General features: G+C 49.3%; 1 long non-coding RNA gene across 10 annotated transcripts; it reads right to left on the bottom strand.

Annotated features, from left to right (window-relative positions):
- Positions 1–5,321: 5,321 nt before the first annotated feature.
- On the bottom strand, positions 5,322–21,264 carry LOC135971228 (uncharacterized). Of its 10 annotated transcripts, none has more exons than XR_010587285.2 (5): positions 21,208–21,264; positions 18,638–18,768; positions 9,868–10,045; positions 7,095–9,088; positions 5,322–5,750 (listed from the first exon to the last, which is right to left on the bottom strand). It is a non-coding gene; the product is annotated as an uncharacterized lncRNA (long non-coding RNA). The 10 variants fall into 10 exon arrangements; XR_012413562.1 differs by lacking the exon at positions 5,322–5,750 and adding an exon at positions 18,910–19,030 and having other exon boundaries at positions 6,739–9,088; XR_012413563.1 differs by lacking the exon at positions 5,322–5,750 and adding an exon at positions 18,910–19,007 and having other exon boundaries at positions 6,739–9,088.
- Between the last annotated feature and the right edge of the window lie 40 nt (positions 21,265–21,304).

The raw sequence follows: 21,304 nt of genomic DNA, 5'->3' as shown, positions 1-21,304 counted from the left end.
TGAGGGCCATCGAGGTGGAGATGGCGGAGTAGTTGCTGTTGGTGTTTTTATTTGAGGGTCGTGGAGCTGAAGATACAGGGTAGAGCGTTGTTTTCTAGTTTGTGTTTTGTCGAGCTGTAGACCCGTGGAGGAGCCGGTGGTGGTGTTTCTCGTTGAGGCTTGTGGAGCTACAGATACAAGGTGGAGCATTGTTTTCTGGTTTGTGGGTTGTGGAGTTGGAGACCTGTGGTGGAGCTGGAGTTGGTGTTTCTAGTTGAGGGTCGGGGAACTGGTGACCCATGGAGGAGCTGGAGTTGGTGTTTTAGTTGAGGGTCATCGAGGTGGCGTTGGCGGAGTAGCCGCTGTTGGTTTCTTTGTTTTAGGGTCGTGGAGCTGTAGATGCAGGGTGGAGCGTTGTTTTCTAGGTTGTGGGTGGTGGAGCTGGAGACCCGTGGAGAAGCTGTCATTGGTGTTTCTGGTTGAAAGTTTGGAGTTGGAGACACGCGGAGGAGCCATTGTTGATGTTTCTAGTTGAGGATCGTGGAGCTGGAGTCCCGCAGAGGATCCAGTGTTGTTTTTTCTTGCTGAGCGTCATGGTGCTGGAGACCTGTTGACGAGAAGCTGTTGGTGTTTCTAGTTAAATCCCGTGGAGCTGGAGACCCGTCAGGAGCCGGTGTTGGTGTTTGTAGTTGAAGGTCGTGTTGCTGGAGTCCCACGGAGGAGCCAGTGTTGATGTTTCTAGTTAAGGTTTGGGGAGTTGGAGACCGGTGGAGGAGCCATTGTTGGTGTTTCTCATTGACTGTTGTGGAGCTCGAGATATAGGGTGATGCGTTGTTTTCTAGTTTGTGGTTTGTGGAGCTGGAGACCCGCAGAGGAGCCAGTTTTGTTGTTTCTAATTGAGGATGGTGGAGCTGGAGACCTGCGGAGGAGCCTGTCTTGGTGTTTGTAGTTGAGGGTTTTGGAGCTGGAGACTCGCGGAGAAACTGCAGTTGATGTTTCTAGTTGATGTTTGTGGAGCTGGAGATACAGGGTGGAGCGTTGTTTTCTAGTTTGTGGGTCATGGAGCTGGAGACCCGTGGAGGAGCTGTCGTTGGTGTTTCTGGTTGAGGGTCGTGGAGTTGGGAGACACGTGGAGGAGCCATTGTTGGTGTTTCTAGTTGATGATTGTGGAGCTAGAGACCCACAGAGGAGATGGTGTTCGTGTTTCTAGTTGAGGATCGTGGAGCTGGAGACCCTCGGAGGAGCCGTTGTTGGTGTTTCTCATTGAGGGTTGTAGACCTGGAGATACAGGGTAGAGCATTGTTTTCTAGTTTGTGGGTCGCGGAGCTGGAGATCCGCAGAGTAGCCCATGGTGGTGTTTCTTGTTGAGGGTTGTGGAGCTGGAGATACAGGGTGGAGCATTGTTTTCTAGTTTGTGGGTCGTGGAGCTGGAGACCCGTGGAGGAGCTGGTGCTGGTGTTTCTTGTTGAGGGTTGTGGAGCTAGAGATACAGGGCGGAGCGCTGTTTTCTTGTTTGTGGGTTGTGGAGCTGGAGACCCGTTGAGGAGCTGGAGTTGGTGTTCCTAGTTGAGGGTCGTGGAGTTGGAGACCCATGGTGGAGCCAGAGTTGATGTTTCTAGTTGAGAGTCGTGGAGCTGGAGACCTGCCAAGGAGCCAGTGTTGGTGTTTCTAGTTGTGGGTTGTAGAACTGGGACCCGCGGAGGAGCCGTTGTTGGTGTTTCTCGTTGAGTGTTGTGGAGCTGGAGATACAGGGTGGAGTGTTGTTTTCTAGTTTGTAGGTTGTGGAGCTGGAGACTCGCGGAGGAGCCAGTGTTGGTGTTTGTAGCTGAAGGTCGTAGAGGAGGAGACCTGCAGCGGAGCCGGTGTTGGTGTTTCTTGTTTAGGTTGTGGTGCTGGAGACCTTTGGAGGAGCCGCTGTTGGTGCTTCTAGTTGATGGTCATGGAGCTGCAGACCCGTGGAGGAGCCACTGTTGGTGTTTCTAGTTGAGGGTCGTGGTCCTGGAGACCTGCAAAGGAGCCATTGTTGGTGTTTCTAGTTCAGGGTCGTGCAGCTGAAGACTTGCGGAGCAGCTGGTGTTGGTGTTTCTAGTTGAGGGTTGTGGAGCTGGAGACCCACGGAGGAGCCATTGTTGGTGTTTCCTGTTGAGGGTTGTGGAGCTGGAGATACAGGGTGCAGCGTTGTTTTCTAGTTTGTGGTTTGTGGAGCTGGAGACCCGTGGAGGAGCTGGAGTTCGTGTTTCTCGTTGAGGGTTGTGGAGCTGGAGATATAGGGTGGAGCATTGTTTTCTGGTTTGTGGGTCGTGGAGCTGGAGACCCGTGAAGGAGCCAGTGGTGGTGTTTCTCGTTGAGGGTTGTGGAGCAAGAGATACAGGGTGGAGCGTTGTTTTCTAGTTCGTGGGTCGCGGAGCTGGAGACCTGTGGAGGAGCTGTTGTTGGTGTTTCTGGTTCAGGGTCTGGAGCTTGAGACCCATGGAGGAGACGGTGTTGGTGTTTCTCATTGAGGGTCATGCAGCTGGAGTCCCACGGAGGAGCCGGAGTTGGTGTTTCTAGTTGAGGGTCGTGGAGCTGGAGACCCACGGAGGAGCCGGAGTTGGTGTTTCTAGTTGAGGGTTGTGGAGCTGGAGATACGGGGGGAGCGTTGTTCTAGTTTGTGGGTCGTGGAGTTGGAGACCCACGGAGGAGCTTGTGTTGGTGTTTCTAGTTTTGGGTTGTGAAGCTGGAGACCTGCGGAGGAGTGGTGTTGGCATTCCTATTTGAGGTTTGTTGATCTGGAGATATAGGGGGGAGCGTTGTTGTTCTAGTTTGTCGGCCCTGGAGCTGGAGACCTGGAGAAGAGCTGATGTTCTAGTTGAGGGTCGTGTATCTGGAGACCCAGGGAGGAGCTGGTTCTTCTGTTGTGTAAATCTGAAGGTCGTCGAGCTGGAGATCCAGGGAAGAGCTAGTGCTGAGGTTCAAGTCTGAGAGGCTCGGAGCTTGAGCCCCTGGGAGGAGCTGGAGCTGCCACTGTCTTAGGTTGTAAAGCTGGAGACCTGAGGAGGAGCTGGTGTTGCCTTTGTCGTGTGAGGTTTGTGGAGCTGGAGACCCAGGGAGGAGCTGGTGTGTTTCTAGTTGGATTGTCATGCAGTTGGCGACCCGGGGATGAGCTGATGTTGTCCTAGTTTGAGTGTCGTGGAGCTAGAGACCCACAGATGAGCTGGTGCTGCTGCTGTTTAAATCTGAGGGTGGTGGAGCTGGAGATCCGGGGAAGAGCTGGTGCTGCGGTTCAAGTCTGAGGCTGTCAGAGCTGGAGCCTCCAGGAGGAGTAGGTACTGCCACTGATGTCTTAGGTTTTGGAGCTGGAGCCCTAAGGAGAAGGAAGGCTGGTGTTGTAGTTTGAGGTTCGTGGAGCTGGAATCCTGGTCAGGAGCCAGTGATGCTGTTTAAGTCTAAAGTTTGTGGAGCTAAACATGCAGCTGATGTTGGGGAAGTAGAGAGCGAGAGAGAGAGAGAGAGAGTTACAGTACCCCACTTGAAACTGTACATGTAGCTGAATCCCAAGCAAGTTAAGCCTGGGAGCTTCTCAGTCCTCGTGATCATTACATTCCTTTTTCTTTTACACAGTTTGGATTTGTTTTCTGTCTCATGAGACAAGAAGACCCTGATTAATACCCTCAGGAATTGAAAAGCTTAAAAAAAACTAAGTGATTTTGCTATAATCATAATAATAGAAATTAAACTATGATTATCCTGACAGACAAAATCAGACACCACACACAATATATATCTTTTCAATCAGTTAGTAAAATAAAATATAAATTGAAAAATAGACCCATGCAAAGGTATAAAAAGTTATTTCTTGGAGAAGCGATGGATGACAGAGATTAATCTGAGAGTTACTATTAATGGAGAAACTTAGAACTTACCGTTTTTCCTGTGAGGTTTCGGTGCTGATAGTGATACTCTGTGAGTTCTGGCCGCTGAGTCCGTTTGCACAGCCTGGCGATGCAGCAGGTTCACAGAAGGGCCCTGTCCCAGCTGCTCCTGCTCCACTATGATGGTGCGGCCTCTGCTCTGTGTCGTGAGGGGAGACCAGGCCTTTGATCACAAGCATATCCATGGTGAGGTTCTGTGGATGGAACCTCATGGATGTTCCTTCCTGATGTTCATCGGCCATCTTGCTATTTAATGCATCTTGTTTATAACTGTCTTCTAAATATTGAATAGAAATAAAGCATTGGTACAATATGGGTAAAATATAAAGAATATCGACACATTGGACACAGAGGACCTCCACCAAGTTTAGGGAATGAATCTGAAGAGACATAACTTCAGATGTTCCCTGGAGGCCCTGCCTGAGTCCCAGTCCCTTCCCTTCTCCTACAGAGGGAATCACTTCCTGCTTTAGTCTTTATTGTTCCCGTACTTTTCTTCACAGTACGTTTCTTTCACCGCGTATGTGTACATCCCAAAAAATATGCCATTTAGTTTTTGAACTTTCTGTTTTCTTTTTGAGGCAGGGTCTTGCTCTGTTGCCTCGGCTGTAGTTTTGAACTTTGATGTGAGGAAATTCTCCTGCGTGGCTGCTCCTATGCTGCATGGCTCTGAGCATCTGCTCAATGTCTGTCTTTGTCTTCCATTCTCCCCCTGAGACCCACCCACACTGATGTGGTTCATTTTCATTGTGTGATCTCCCATCTCCGTTCTCCCTGAGGCCCACCCACACTGACGTGGTTCATTTTCATTGTGTGATCTCCCATCTCCATTCTCTCCCTGAGACCCACCCACACTGACGTGGTTCATTTTCATTGCTGCGTGATCTCCCATCTCCATTCTCTCCCTGAGACCCAACCACACTGACATGATTCATTGTCATTGCTGTGTGATCTCCCGTCGTCTGAGGGGAGCACGGGAAATGTCTTCATTTCCCTGTGGGTGAGTGTTTGGCCAGGTTGGGGCCCTTAGGACTGTGTTTTGCTAGGAACGTTCTTGGGCATTTCTTTTTACACACGTGCAAGTTTCTTCGGGTCAGTAGCTTTCAAGTTTTAAAATTTCATCCCAGGTAAGAAATATAATTTTCCTCATAACCCACAACACACCCCCTTTCATATACAAGCGTAACAAAAATATATTTCATAACCATTCTTAGCAGTGCCTGGTGTTCCTGCTACTCTCCCTTCTCCCCAACACTGGCATTGATTGGGTTGTGGGATTTCTGCCAGTCTGGTGGGTGTCACATGATATCTCCCTGTTGGGCTGAGCCCCTCTTCGTGTTTTCATTAGCCGTTTCTCCACATTTCCTCTTCTGTGGAGGGCCAGTTCAGCTCTTTTGCCCAGTTTCTGTTAAGTTGTTTGAATTTTTGCACTTTTCTTTTATTATTCCAATTATTATGTTTTTGAGATAGAGTCTCACTCTGTCACCCAGACTGGAGTGCAGTGGCGTGATCTCAGCTCACTGCAACCTCCACCTTCTGGGTTCAAGTGATTCTCCTGCCTCAGCCTCCTGAGTAGCTGGGATTACAGGCGCACGCCACAACACCCAGCTAATTTTTGTATTTTTCCTAGAGATGGGGTTCCACCATGTTGTCCAGGCTGGTCTGAAACTCCTGACCTCAGGTGATTCTCCTGCCTCAGCCTCCCAAAGTGCTGGGATTACAAGCGTGAGCCACCATGTCCAGCCTGCCTTTTTCTTTTTCAAAAGGACTCTTTATAGATTATACCTATTGATTCTGGTGACTATCTGTGTGGCAAACATGGGTTTGAATCCACCAGGATGAACATGGAGGATCTCCTCTCTGGTAGCAGAAGAGACAGAGAGGGATAGGAGGGGAGGGAGAATCAGAGCCAAGAGGAGGCTGAGTCAGGTGGGGGTTGCAGGCTGCTGTGAGGACTTGGCTGCTTCTCTGAGTCGGGTGGGATTAGCAGGGGATTTAAACAGAGGAACCACGGGATTTCCCCTGTGCATTTCTGCCATGGTTGGCTCAGCTGAACACACCTCTTGAACAAGACTTGGCCGTGGACACCCAGAGGCCCTTGGGTGAGGGTTTACCTCCTGGCATGGCCACTGACACATCCACGTTTGGCGCCCACACGACTGGGCGGCCCCGAGACCTGCTCTGCCTGGGCTTCCCCTTGGTGGCATTTCTCAAGTTTGTCCCCTCTCAAGTCTGCCCCATCCGGAAAACCAAACACCTCTCTCTCCTACATGGAAACCCCCGTCAGAACCTCCCAACTCACGGCATCCCGTCAACATCACAGTCCCGACTTTCCCACACGGACAAGCCCATGGGACCCCCTGATGGGCCAGGACAGCGTCAGCACTAAGACACGCCCTGAAACTCACAGAAAGAGCGGACCAAGAAGACGGGAACTGCACAGGGCACTGAGAGCTGCAAACACCCAAGATACTGTCAGAGACGGAAAAAGGTATGGCCGTGGCTGACACAAAATGTTACTCAACATTTATCACAGGCCTAAATGGAGAACATAACAATATAAAACCATTAGATAAAAACACAGGGGAAAATTTGTATGGCCTGGGGTTAGGTGAAAAGTTCTTAGACATGAAACCAAAGGCATGATTCATAGAAGATTGACAAATTAAATTTAGTCATAATTTAAAATTATAATTCTATAAAGCAATATAAAAATCTTAAAAGAAGGAAATGCAAACTATGGGCTAGAAAAAAAATACTGGTTAATCACACATCTCACAATGTACTGGCACGCAGAATATACGAAGAACCGTCAAAACTTAACCATAAGAAAGTAAAAACCCCAGTATTAAAGAGAAGGCAAATATTTTAATGGAGCCCTCATCAAGGAAGGTATAAGGAGGGCATATTGCCCGAGAAAGAGGCTCAACATCATAGAGATGCTGGAGAAATGCCAGTCAACAGTAGCTCTGCAAATCTATTAAAATGGCTAAAAACAGACAAAAACCACGGGCCAACCCAGCTTCTAGTGACGATGCAGAGGAACTGGGACCCTCATAAGCGGCAGTGGGAATGGGAGGGATCCCGCCATGCTGGAACGTGGTCCGGGAGTTTCTTATTGAGTTAAGCACATCCTTACCACGTCATCCAGCAACCCCACTCCTGAAATTTCCCCCAAGAGAAAACTTAAACGTGCACACACACCTGCACTCAAGTGTTTAGGCCTCATTGCTCATTGCCAATAACTGGAAGAAAACAAATTGTCCATCGGCAGGAGAAGGCGTGAACCAACGCGGATGCTTCCACACAGGGGGCACCAACCAGCAGTGGAAACATGCACCCAAAATGCCCCAGGTCTCCCAGGCCACATGCCTGGTGAAGAAAGCTAGTTTTGGTGGGCACAGGCCGAAGGATGCCGCCACATGACACCTTGGAGAAGACAGTGCTACCGTGTTGGGAAGCAGGGCAGTGGTTTCAAGGGGCTACGGGTGGAGGGGCAAATGGAGGCGCTCTCTGGGGCGAAGGCTGAGCACCTGCACCTCACTGTGGGCTGCGGCTGAGAGGCTGTACAGCAGACACTGGCTTCAGTACATGCAGACTGAAGGAGGAAGGCGCCCACAAGTCAAAGACAGAGGGTGTCACCTCCATGAAACAAAAACATTAAAAAAAAAAACCTCCTAAAATTAAGTATTTCTTAAGCACGTTGGACTTTGAGTTGACACAATCTGCCTGGGAGCATGGAACAAACCACCGGCTTGGCGACTCCGGAGGGAGAGGGTGGAGGGTTTAGACCTCAATTGAAGGGCTCAGTACCTGGCTATAGGAAATAACAGATTTCAAAAGCGGCAGGGAGGAAATAATTTCTGCTGATGAGGTTGCATTTCCCCAGATAGCTGGCAGAGTAAATTAAAGCAATATTGTAAAACAATGCACATCTTGATGGAATCTCAGGATCACAAGGTTGTGTTGAAAGAGATTTGAACATGTCCAGGAAAGAAGACAAATGAGCTGAATCTTGCAGCTGCCCTTCAATGGGGGAATGGGCCGGGTGGCAGTGATTCTCCGTGACATTGCAGGAATTCTCCTGGTTGGATCCTCAGGAGCCTTTTCTTCTTGTCCACACTCACCTTTGGGGGTTGGTGTGGGTCCTTGATAGTCATGACTGCACTCGGGGCCGGGGGCCTGCTGAGGCTGCTCTCCATGTTTCCAAAATGCAGGGGTTTGTTCCAGATCCTACTGCTCAGCACACAGAAAGCCAGTCACTGAGACGATGGTTACTGCCAGTGAAGAAGGCGTGCATCAGGAGCTGCAGGCTAGGAGATGGGAGGTCAGCCTCAAATGCATTTTCCTGACTGACTGTATAGCAGGGAAGAAATGTGACTATGTGTAAGGAAAACAGGAATTAGGGGGAGAGAGGAAGAGGAGTTGGTCAGGAGGAGGCAGGTGGCTGATCAGACAATCATGATGGGTGAAGGGTTTGGTGTCTCACTGACCAGATGCCGTGATCTGCTGAGTCTCTGTTCTTTCACACTACCCGGGAGGCCTGATGGTCAGTTTCCTGAGAAAGGAACTCAAATAAGACACGTCACGTTCTCAAGTTTCAAGACCACAAGGATCCATTTCTATGTTATTCAGAGAAACCATGAACATCAGTTCTCTGGGACAATCAGGTCAGTTCAACACCAGACCCGATCTGCCATGACGCCTGCTGCTCAGCCCTTAGATAAAGTCCAGAATCCAGTGTCCTCTCTCCAACCCCAGCCTGCTCCCACACCCAAACCTCCCCGCTACGCCCTGGGCCTCATTGCTGTCCCGCCGCAGAGGGGTCAGGGAGCTGCACACACCCCACGTGCACCTGGGCATGTGGCATATTTCAGATGCACCTGGTGTCACTGTTCGCACAAACCCGAGTGGGAAGAGATCCAAATGGTCGTTCACAGCAGATGGATGAGGACGTCCCAGCAAGTCCCTCAGGGGAGTCAGCCAGCGCAAGGTGAGGGACCTCCAGAGACATGAATGGGTCTCAGACAGTGTGTGAGTGGACGAAGCAGCAAAAACACACACTGCTAGTTCAATCAGTTCTGTTGAGCTCAGAATAGTCCACATCATGTTGATGTTTTTAACCTGGGGCTCACATTCTTCATTCAGAATATGGCAAGAACTTTAGAAGTCATCTAAAGTATCAATAATTTGAAGTCCTTTAATACAAAAAGTATAGAATATTACCTTTGTCACATAGCAACAGGAAAATGAAAAAAAAATTGACTTATGTTATTTAATGGCTAGGAAAATATTCTTAAAAAGGTATCTCAAGCACAGGTGAATCTAAGAAACGACCAATTTCATTCTTTACATAGATAAATATAAGGTTAGATCCCTGTAAATAAATGAAGCCATTAAGGGTAGAGTCCCACAGATCACAGAACTGACCCAGCATCCAGCTCTGCTCACGATTTCAGGGAGTAATTTCCAGGCACAGGTCGAGCTGGAGAAGCTGGGGACCCTCGTGGCCCCACTGTCCTTCCTGCCTCACAGGGTCTCTGAGGGGTACCTGGAACATTTCCTCTTGGGCTTTGAAGATCATTTCACTGAAACACGACATTTTCCAGGTGCCATGGGCCTGAGCCCAGAAACTTCACCTGCGACAGTGGCTCCCCAGGAGTGAGCACCAGGCACTGTCAGGGGTTCTCTCCCAGCACATTTACAAGGACTTGATGGGTTCTTCTTCCTTCAGGAGCAATCCCAGTGGGCAGAAGGAGGGGATGGGAGACCTGGCAAATGCTCCTCCCCAGCTCCGTTCCGAGCTCCATGGGGCTCTGGCAGGCCTGACGTCTCATGCAGATGAGGGATTAGGGTTCCTCCCCTGCCTCGCTGCTCTCAGGCCCTCATGGCACCCTCCCCACCCCCGTGCAGCCGGCGGACCCTGCTCCCACCCAGCTGTTCTCAGGACTCTCATCCTTCCAGGACGACACCCTACCTGGAGCGCCCGTTCCTGTGGCGCCCCCAGTCCTGCACTGCAGCATTCACCCTGTCACCTCCATGGCGAGACCGTCACCTCCATGGCGAGACCATCCTGGAACCGTGATCAGCCCATCGGTGTCATCCACTGTCTTCCTAGCCCATTTTCTGTGCTTGTTTCTCGTTCCCAAAACATCCTGAAATTACAAGAAATTAACTTTTTTTCAAGTCTCTGTGCTTCTGAAGTAGGTTTGCCTTAATATAACATTGATGTATTTTTAAGGGGCATTTTTAAAGCTGTACTTTAAGAAATATTTCTTACATTCTTTTTTTTTTTTTTTTTTTTTTTGAGACGGAGTCTCGCTCTGTCGCCCAGGCTGGAGTGCAGTGGCCGGATCTCAGCTCACTGCAAGCTCCGCCCCCCGGGTTTACGCCATTCTCCTGCCTCAGCCTCCCGAGTAGCTGGGACTACAGGCGCCCGCCACCTTGCCCGGCTAGTTTTTTTTTTGTATTTTTTAGTAGAGGCGGGGTTTCACTGTGTTAGCCAGGATGGTCTCGATCTGACCTCGTGATCCGCCCGTCTCGGCCTCCCAAAGTGCTGGGATTACAGGCTTGAGCCACCGCGCCCGGCCATATTTCTTACATTCTTTTGAAGTTTTTTTTTTTTCTTTAAGATGGAGTCTCACTCTGTCTCCCAGGCTGGAGTGCAATGGCGCGATCTTGGCTCCCTGCAACCTCCACCTCCCAGGTTCAAGTGATTCTCCTGCCTCAGCCTCCTGAGTAGCTGGGAATTACAGGTGCGCGCCACCATGCCCAGCTAATTTTTGTATTTTTAGTAGAGACGGGGTTTCACCATGTTGGTCAGGCTAGTCTCGAACTCCTGACCTCATGATTCATCTGCCTTGGCCTCCCAAAGTGCTGGGATTACAGGTGTGAGCCACCACGCCTGGCCGGTTTTTTTGTTTTGTTTTGTTTTTTTAAATCAAATACAGTTGAGGCTCTCTTGGAGATCCCACATTAAAAAGAACTGAGACAAATCAGATCTCAGAGGCAGGACAGTGCCCTGTGAAGCACATGTCCAGTCCCATCACTGTCCTTCCCTCACGTGGGCCCAGGGATGTGGGTGATGGTATTTGTTGCCCCGGTGATGGAGCAGATTTGATCTGCCTGTGTGGGAAGGGGTTAACTCAACAGGCCTGGATTGCTCAGACCCTGCACGTTCCCAGGAAGGGCCCTTGACTGGCTCCTGGGAACTGAGCTCTTGCAGTGTTCTGACTGATGAGAGAGACTTGAGCCATGTTGCACTACTTTGCCTGGGTAGTTGACCAACAAGGTGATGGATGGCAAACACCTGCTTTCCCTGTGGGTGGCTGGAACTTCCCTGACTGACCCCCAGGTTCAGGAGAGCCTCCCTGGTCCGCACCACGGCACTAGCTGTCCCAGCTCCTGGAGGAATCCAGTGCACCCTGTGTGACTCCGCTGGGAGGGGCTCTGGAAGCGCCTGGCTTCCCCAGCAGCCCTTTCCCTTTCAAGTTGGAGGGTGGTCTCAGGGACCCCCATGCAGTCTTTCATGCTTGCTTTCACCAGAAACTCACCTTGGCAGGGCTTCAGGGGAAGGGTTGGGATTTGGTGACAAGTGACTCCATGGCCTGGGGCCAAGCACAGCATCTACTTAGGTTTTCAGGCGGATGCCCAGGTATGTCTAGCACCTAATGTAACTGAGGCATGAAATGTCTGTGCGCCACGATGCTTCAGCTTGTTACGGGCAGTTAGGCCTTGTGGTTCTCTCTTGGTTTCTCTCTTGGTTTCTGTGGAGAAGCCAGACCCTGCTGTGGTTGGCAAGGAAGGTGAGTGGAGATAGCAGGAGTGTCCATCCCTCAGGAGCCCTTTCTAGTGGAGCGGCTGCCTCTCTCTGATCCTTGATTCATCCCAGGGCAACCTCTGCTCTCCTGGGCAGTTCTTAGAATACTCCAGAAGACCCCAGTACAGCTGTCCGGTTCCTCCTGGACCCCAGCTCTCAGGAATGCACCATCTCTGCACTCTCCATGCGCGCCCATCCAGACGGCACCTGAGCTTCCCCATGCCTGCGCTGCAGGGTTAACATCTTGCTTGTGTTTTAACCTGTGTTGCTTTGGTTTAAAACTTGTTTGGTCATGTTATTTGCTGAGATGGCCCAGAGAAGCTTCTACTTATGATCAGGACACCTCACAGTGCAGCCTTCACTTGAGGACTTAGGTCTCATCCAGGTCCACACAGTCCAGGGCCACGGACGCAGAAGACAGAGGAGAAGAACCTCATGGCACGAAGACAGAGGATTGATTGCCCAGGAGGCTTCCAGGGGCTTTGGCTCCTGGGGCTTCTTGTCAGCGCTGGGTCAGAGCAGGTCACCCTTGTGTGCAGACACTAGGTTCCTGTACACAGCGGTGAAGAATGGGGGAAGACCAGATGGATTTGGGTGAGGCAGGGATGCTCCTTGGTGTTTAGAGTTTTCCTCTTTCTTTGCCTTGTGGGTTCTCTGTAGCTTATCTTTGTTTTTTGTAATACTAGTTTCCAGTAATTCTGACCTTTCCGAATACCTACTCTCCCTCCAGCTACCTGTAAAGCCTGCAGAAACGTATTCCTGCAGATTATCACTCTCTTCAGCTTAACAGATGCTCGTGGAGTGTTGCTGTGTGTGTGCCACGGGTTCAGGGTTCAGGTGCACCTGCCTTTGTGGGAAGAGCACAGCTTCCCTGCATAACTGCTGGAGGGTGGGATCTTCCCAAGGGGAAGTTGGGAGGTGCTCAGGCAGAGTAAACGGATTTAACTTCTGGGCTGGGAGAACATGGTAGCCCCGTGGAAGGCTCCCTGAGGAAGGAAAGGAAGGAGCTGGAGGGAGGGTATGTGCGTCTTAGGAGGGGACGCACTTCGGGTGAGAGCAGGCATGGCACTAGGAGGAGCCCCATGAGCCCAGAGTGATGACTCGTAGAGGCCTAAGGGACTGTGCCAGCACCAGAGTGATGACTCGTAGAGGCCTAAGGGACCGTGCCAGCACCAGAGTGATGACTCGTAGAGGCCTAAGGGACCGTGCCAGCACCAGAGTGATGACTCGTAGAGGCCTAAGGGACCGTGCCAGCAGACCCCACTGCGCGTGCTCCACCGGGAGCCTGACATTGTTCTCTGAGATCGGGGGCTGTCCCTGTGCTGCCCAGGACTGTGGCAAATTTTGTGCATAGAAAAAACAACTGTGTGTCTAATACAGATGGGGTATGAGGAGAGCCACTGGTCTTTCCTGACATTAACAATATGTTTAGTTCATTTTCAGTGAGTATGGAAGTTATTGAAGGCACAGATCACTCTGAAAATAGGCTCTTGTGTGTGAAGGTCATCAGTGAATCTTCACCCTCATAGTTGGTAAATGGTTGTGAGCGCTCAAGGGTATCAGATTCTACAGCGAATCCGAGGATAGCACAGTCTTCCTATTCAGTTTCAGGGAAAATCATATAAAGCCCAGACCGTAATTTGTCAGGAATGTTTGCAGTGTGGTGATGGATGTCTTCACCGTGCTTTGGGATGATTGCTGAGGGAGAACGGAAGGAGGGGTCTGGTACTTGCACCTTTCGGTAGAATTAGTGTGAATGCCACAGCGACCGAGCTGTGCTCAGGTGTCTGCCGGCAGTGGTGGCCTTGACGATGGTTTTTCTGAAATGGGAATTTGTGAAGTTCTCTAACAAAAGTAAGTGCGAACTTCTTAACTTGGCTGGTGGCTGCATCCTTGAAAAATTCCGTGTGTAAAATGATACAGAACCATTTCTTGGTTATCTGTTAAATAAGAGTGCGCGTCCAGCCACGATGACTGTGGACGGCCATGGAGGTCTGGCAGGCCATGGAGGACTCCCATACTCAGCAGGGTGTGACCCCACCAGACAGTGCTTTGGCTCCTCCCAGGAGTCATGGCAGCTGACACGTCACCTGGAGTGTCTAGAAAACCACTACCCTAGAGCCCCTACTGCCTTTCCCGGGGCCTCCAGCTATAGACAAGGAACTCACTGTCCCACAAAGATTTTCCTTTTAATTTAACTCCTGTTGTTTGTTTTCAGGCATGTGGACTCCCTTTAATCCAGTGACTGTCAGGTCGATCATATGTAAATATCGGCAGATGGACACGCTTGGGCTTCTTTGTATCCGACCCGCTTGGGTACCCACTTGTGTTTCCTTTGTCTGTGGGTCCGTATCACTTTCCTCCCTTCTGGAATTCCACTTAGATGAGCGTAGGCCCTTTCATCCCTCTCCCCCCGTCTCTGTACCTTTTCATGTCTCTCCGTGTCTGTTTGCTTTATTCTTTATTCTGATTATTGTTAATGTACTGTTTGTTTAACCTGTCCTTTCAGTTTCTAATTCTAAAGATGACATATATTTAAAATTTCTAAATTATTAGTTACTTTCACATCTGGGTGTTTCTGATAGACACTGCTTATTTATTTTTGTGATTCCATCCTTTATTTATTCAAATATTTCTTTTTTTTTTTTTGAGACGGAGTCTCGCTCTGTCTCCCAGGCTGGAGTGCAGTGGCCTGATCTCAGCTCACTACAACCTCCGCCTCCCGGGTTCAAGCAATTCTCCCGCCTCAGCCTCCTGAGTAGCTGGGACTACAGGCATCTGCCACCACTCCCAGCTAATTTTTGTATTTTTAGTAGAGATGGGGTTTCACCATATTGGCCAGGCTGGTCTCGAAATCCTGACCTTGTAATCCGCCTGCCTCAGCCTCCCAAAGTGCTGGGATTACAGGCTTGAGCCACCACGCCCAGCCGTATTCAAATATTTAATATGATAGTCTTCAGTTTTAAGAACATGTTTTTATTGAAAAGTGCTAGGTATTTGTGACGTGGAGCTACTTGACAGTGTGTTTGAAGTCCTTGGGAGGGTGGTCTATAGCTGATTGTTTTTCCTGCTCAAGCCCACACAGAGTAACCAACTTCCTTGATGTTTCTGTAATTTTTGTTTGTTTTGTGGGTCCATGTGTAGCCTTAATGTGAGGGTCTGCATCATTTCTTTGGGTCCAGGGTCTCCCCAGCTGTACAGGTAGCCGGGTTTTTGCTTGTTTCTTTTAAGAGACAGGGTCTCCCTGTGTTGCCCAGGCCTGGTCTGGAATTCCTGGGCTCAAGCAATCGTCCTGCCTCAGTCTCCCAAAGAGTGGGGATTACAGGTGTGTACCCCCATGCCCAGACGGTAGCCGGGTGGGAGGTGCAGCTCCAGGGGCAGGCAGGTGTTCAGGAGAGTCATTCTGTGTCTCCATCCCCTGTAGCCGGGTGGGAGGTGCAGCTCCAGGGGCAGGCAGGTGTTCAGGGGAGTCGTGTTTCCATCCCCGCCCCACTTGATTTCTGGAAGGTTTCCTTTGCTGGGAGGTGCAACCCCCTTCACTCCTCTTTAATATGGAATCCCAGGTTCAGTTCTGCCTCACAGGGACCACGGCAATGTGTCTCGAGGTTTCCCAGGGCGGCCTGGGGCTTCTTTCCTCACCTTCTGTCCATGCGGGTGTTTTAGTCTTGTGAGGATTCCCTGAGTTCCCTGAGGAGCCCGTGTGTGGTAAAGTGTCTGAATTGATGATTTAAAAAAAATCTGTGCCGTATTTGTGCAATAAAATACACAATGAATAACTAATGCTCATAGGAAAACATGTTAGATGTTGTGAAAGGAAACTCAACCTTGGGGACCCAAAATCACTAAGCTAAAGGGAAAAGTCAAGCTGGGGCTGCTGAGGGCAAACCCGCCTCCCATTCTGTCCAAAGTCACCCGTCTGTTCACCGAGAGAAATGCGTATCTGAGTGCCTCATCAGGAGAGGGTAACCGGCAACTCAAAAGAATGAAACCGTTTGTCTCTTACCTGCCTATGACCTGGAAGTCCCCTGTCTGACCTTCTCTTCAAGTTGTCTCACCTTTCTGGGCTGACTGAACCAATGTACATCTTACACATATTGATCGATGTCTCATGCCTCCCTAAAGTGTGTAAAAGCAAGTGGGCCCCGACCACCTTGGGCCCGTGTTGTCAGGACCTCCTGTGGAGGCATCACGGGCGCATCCTTAAACTGGCAAAATGAACTTTCTAAAAAATCTGAGACATGTCTCAGATTCATTTCTCTCAGTGAGCAGTGAACTCAACCAGTCCCTTTCAGCTCTAAGACCGTGTGTTTTCTAGGTCAGGAGAGGAAACGGGAGGAACAGGAACGCTAGAGGGGAGAAAGCATGGAGAGATGGGAAAAGCACGGAGAGAGAGATGGGGAAAGGGGAATCAGGAAGACTGCGAGAAAAGGGGGGAAAGCAGAATGACAGAGGAGGTGTGAAGAGAGAGAAGCCCACTGGAGCGCTGAAATACTGAATAGTCTCCCAGGGGAGCTACTCAGGGTAAGAATTTCTCCAGGGACTGCTCTTTCAGGCAAGCACAATTACACACATTTCTATGTTATATTAAGTAAAAATCTAGTAAATGGCCTGGGCACAGTGGCTCACACCTGTAATCCCAGCACTTTGGGAGGCCGAGGTGGGCAGATCACGAGGTCAGGAGATGAAGACAATCCTGGCCAACATGGTGAAAACCCATCTCGACTAAAAATACAAAAATTAGCCGGGCATGGTGGTGGGTGCCTGTAATCCCAGCTACTCAGGAGGCTGACGCAGGAGAATCACTTGAACCAGGGAGTTGGAGGTTGCAGTGAGCCGAGATTGCGCCACTGCACTCCAACCTGGCGACAGAACAAGGCTCCGTCTCAAAAAAAAAAAAAAAAAAAAATCTAGTAAATGAAATAAGTGATCAGGACAAAACTGGCTTCTCATCAATAAATCAATCAATGGCGCTTATGAAGTATTCATACGTCTGCCTCTTCTTCTAGACTACACTAGGGGCTGGTTAACGCTCCTGTGTGCAACAGAACCTCAAACACATCATAACACACCTTTGGAGAATCCTTACAAGAATGCCAAGTTAACAATTATCTCTCACCACACTACCTCAGCAAAAAACCAAGAAGAAAAAATAAAATATTCTTCAACCCTTTTCAGGGACAGAAAGCATCATTTCAAAAGTCCAAGAAGGGGAGGTAAGAATTTCAAAAGTGAAAGTTATCATGAAAGGCTATAAAAGCTAGAGATGAGTCTGAAAAACAAATGGAAAATGAGTCACTTCAGGGCCTCTCCCAGCCTCAAAGCCAATTAATTATTACATTAGTAAGAGTAATTTTTAACCTTCCAATCCACTCACCCTAGCCACAGGCAACAGTAGCCTCTCCAAGTGTTGTGGGGTTTTTTTGCAGGCGAGTGATCTTTTCACATGGCAGCCCCTTAGCATTGGATGTGGACCTGCCCTGTCTTTCACCAAGAAGCAAGCACTGTGCAGATCACTGAGTCATAAAAACCACCTGCTCTTACCAGCCTCCTCTTCCTCTACAGCAAAACTTCTAACCTGGAAGCATGTAGAGGACTACGTGCTGGCAAACGAGGCGTTCCCGATAAGTCCTGCTCTTGCAAACGAAGCAGGGCGTTCCTTCCCTGTAAACAGGGAGGACAAAGGAGCTAGCTGCAAATAGCAGACCCTGGGGGCTTGTTTATGTGTAAATATCTTGAAAATCCAGAAAGTCAGGGAAAGGTCAGAAAAACAACAATGTGTCTTGTAACTTGGCAACATTCCACAAACTGTATAAAATAAAGCAGAGCCCGCCATTCGAGGCGGCCGCCATGTTTGTCTTGTCTTGTGTTGTCTTGTGTGTTCATTCCTTTGTTTAGGAAACACGCCAACAGAAGCAGATAAAAAGCCTCTACGTAAAATGTATCACTACAGCTAGAGGGCAGTTTTGCCTTTCTTCCATTCAATTACTCAGTCTCTCATGTTCCTAAATGCCAGCCCAGAACCATGGAACCTGAAGAAACACAAAACGCACTCCTCTGCATCAGTGAATTGATTGTGTGGTGGAGATATAAGTCTGCATGTGACTGACAGGTCCCCAACGTGGTGCCAAGTCAATCTAAACTAGAGAGAATTTCTGGCCAGGCCAAGCAGAGATTTCCTGGATGAAGTCTCCCAAAGATTGATTTCCTCAACATTAAACATCACTGGTTTTCCAAAACTGGTTTTCTTTTTTTAAACCCTGTTGCCCAGGCTGGAGGGCAAGTGGTGCCATCTCCATTCACTGCAGCCTCGACCTCCCAGCTCCACTCACTGCAGCCTCGACCTCCCAGCTCCACTGATCTCCCCACCTCAGCCTCCTGAGGAGCTGGGACTACAGGTGTGCATGGCCACAACTGGCTAATTTTTCTACTTTTTGTAGAGACGGGGTTTTGCTGTGTTACTCACGCTGGTCATGCGATCTGCCCACCTGGGCCTCGCAGAGTGCTGGGATTATAGGTGTGAGCCACCACACCCAGCCCACTGGTTTCCTTTACACCCGTTCTTTTCTCCCATCAGTCCTTATGAAAGCACCTGAAACAAGGAACCGCCCCCGACTTGAGAGCTGCAAAGCCTTGAGAGGGAACTTAGTTATTAAAACCCACCCCACACAAAATGCTTCGAAACGCCTTGGCTGACTTAATCCTTGCAATGTGCTGAGGTTAAGTATGATTCTCCATCTCCTGTGAACAGGAAAACTGAGGTTCAGAGGTTAAGTGATTTGCCCACGGTTCACTGCATGGGATAAAACTCCGCTGTCCCTGACAGGTCCCAAAGTCACGGCCTTCAGGCTCCCACATCATGCTGCCTCCCTCACCGGGGCTCCACACTCTCAGACTGGAAAACATGAATTTTAAGAAAACCATGACTTACGAAAAGCAGCCAGTCCCAGCTTTGGACCCAACAGGGCATAATTCCATCTGCTTCCATCACCACCATCCACCCTGGAATTAGGCCGGATATTCCAGTTTGGGGGATCATTTAGGTTATTCATGGAGATATACCTTGAAGTAAAGAATAAAAACGTTAACTAGTTTTATTCAAGAAATGTTCTTCAGTTTTAACTATGTGCTGCACAGCACTGAGGCCCTACGGGATTCAAAGAAGGAAAAAACAAGACCAGGGTCGGGCGTGGTGGCACACACCTGTGGTCCCAGCTGCTCGGGAGGCTGAGGCAGGAGAATCGCTTGAACCCGGGAGGTGGAGGTTGCAGTGAGCCAAGGTCACACCACTGCACTCCAGCCTGGCGACAGAACGAGACTCCGTCTCAAAAACAAACAAACAAACAAAAAAACCAAGAACTTAGATGAAAGTGACTCACAATCTGGCTGGGGAAAGTGGAGAAAACAGACATGTCTTAAGCATCTGAAGTGCAGGTAGAATCAGGTAAGTTCTCTAGTACAAATACGTTTAAATGTATGGCTGCTGCAATGGTTAATTTTGTATGTCAACTTGACATACCACGAGGTGCTCAGATACATGGTTAGGCATTATTTCTGGGTGTGTCTCTAAGGGAGTTTTTGGATGAGATTAGCATTTGAACCTTTAAACCAATTTCTTACATCTCTCCCCTCTATTGGTTGTTTCTCTGGAGAACCTCATACAGTTGTATCAAAGATACAGAATCAATTCGAAAGAAGTGGGCTCACACCAGACACTTCCTATGAGCTAGGGTTTGAAGAGTGAGCAGCATTCTGACAGGCAGAGAAAGAAGGAAAGGGTCTTCTCATCAGGAGGAAGACTGTGAGGAAGGCAGGGAGGGGTGATGTGGTGGGGAAGGTGCAAACAGTGCTAGAAGCTTCTCAGGCCTCCTGGTGTGGTGGTGGTGAATGTAGAGATGACAGAGCTCTCTGCCTCAGGCTCAGCATGCACCCTCTATAGCAAGGCTGGGGGGCTAACGTTAATAAGAATTTACTAATTTACTGCGTACCTACACGAGGTTGCACGTTTTCACAAAGTAGAGTCACTTTAAATTTGTTTACATGTGACCTCCGCAAATACACACGATTACAAAATAGTCAAGGGATGTATAATAAACAAGAAATCCAATCCAATTTCTGAAAACTTTTCATGGGATTTTCAACAAATACTTAACATCTAAAGATAGAAAATTATGATAAGCAATAAAGGTATGACAAAAATATGTCTCGGAGCTTAATACTAAGGGGTTTGTGGTAATTATAGAATTAAAAAATTAAGGCCAGGCGCGGTGGCTCACGCCTGTAATCGCAGCATTTGGGAGGCTGAGGCAGGTGGATCACCTGAGGTCAGGAGTTTGAAACCAGCCTGGCCAATATGGTGAAACCCCGTCTCTACTAAAAATACAAAAATTAGCTGGGCGTGGTGGCGGTGGCCTATAGTCCTAGCTACTTGGGAGGCTGAGGCGGGAGAATCTCTCTCTTTTTTTTTTTTAGACGGAGTCTTGCTCTGTTGCCCAGGCTGGAGGGCAGTGGTGTGATCTTGGCTGTCCGCGGGAAAATCTCTTGAACCCTGGAGGCAGAGGTTGCAGTGAGCTGAGATCGCACCATTGCACTCCAGCCTGGGCAACAAGAGCGAAACTCCATTTCAGACAAAACAAAACAAAATTAGATAGATAACTAACCCAGCACCAAAACTGCATAACTAAAAAAAAAGTCTAGGAGGTACTATGTCCATTCCCTGCAAGCCAATAAAGGCCACGTCTGGGGCATACATCCAAGAAAATAATCCTAAAGATGAAGTTACGGTCACAAATATGTTCTGTACGGTGTTATTTATTAAGAGTAAAAATGGGAAACAACCCAAATATCAATAAAATGGGACTGAACCATTGCAAATTTACTAAAATAATTCAACATTGTTAAACATCTCGCATAAGAGAAAGATTTTAATAATTTAAAGTGAAAAGACAGGAAACAAAATTACTAATGATTATTGGTTTATTTTTCATGCCACTTCATTCCACAAAAAGATTTCAGATATCTTACAAAAAGACACATTAGAAATATTAAAATACTCTCTGAACCTGAAGCAAAATCAGGGTAAGCTAGCAGAAAGGCGTATAAGCCAAAGGGATCTACGCATCTTTAAAAGCTGACCACGGCCCTGCGCGGTGGCTCCGCCCCTAATCCCCGCACTTGGGGAGGCCGAGGAAGGAGGATCGCTTGAGGCCAAGAGTTTGAGACCAGTCCGGGCAACACAGCAAGATCCCGCCACTACAAAAAATTTAAAAATTAGCCGGAAGCCAGAAGCTAGGGACATGGCTGAGGATCGCTCCCGCCCCTCGGAGGCCCGAGGCCCCGTGTCGCTCCCGCCCACCTCCGCGGACGAGCGCAGCCCCTCCGACCCCATTCCCTGTGGTCTGGATGTTCAGGCCCCCTCAGTCTGGGCGATCCCGCAGAACCACCCATGGCGCTTTAAAAATGTTAGTGCCCAACACCTCCCCGAAATAGGGTCCGCTCTACCTCGGTCGGGGAGCCCAGGACCTCCGCGTCCCTCGCAACGCCTCCGTCCGCGGGTCCGCTTTGCGCAGGCGCGGCGCCCCCACTCAGCCCCCCCCCG

This window comes from Macaca fascicularis, chromosome 6, assembly GCF_037993035.2.
Source record: "Macaca fascicularis isolate 582-1 chromosome 6, T2T-MFA8v1.1".
Taxonomy (NCBI): Eukaryota; Metazoa; Chordata; class Mammalia; order Primates; family Cercopithecidae; genus Macaca; species Macaca fascicularis.
Note: the sequence above shows the minus strand (reverse complement) of the source record. Positions and strands in the feature narration are given on the sequence as shown.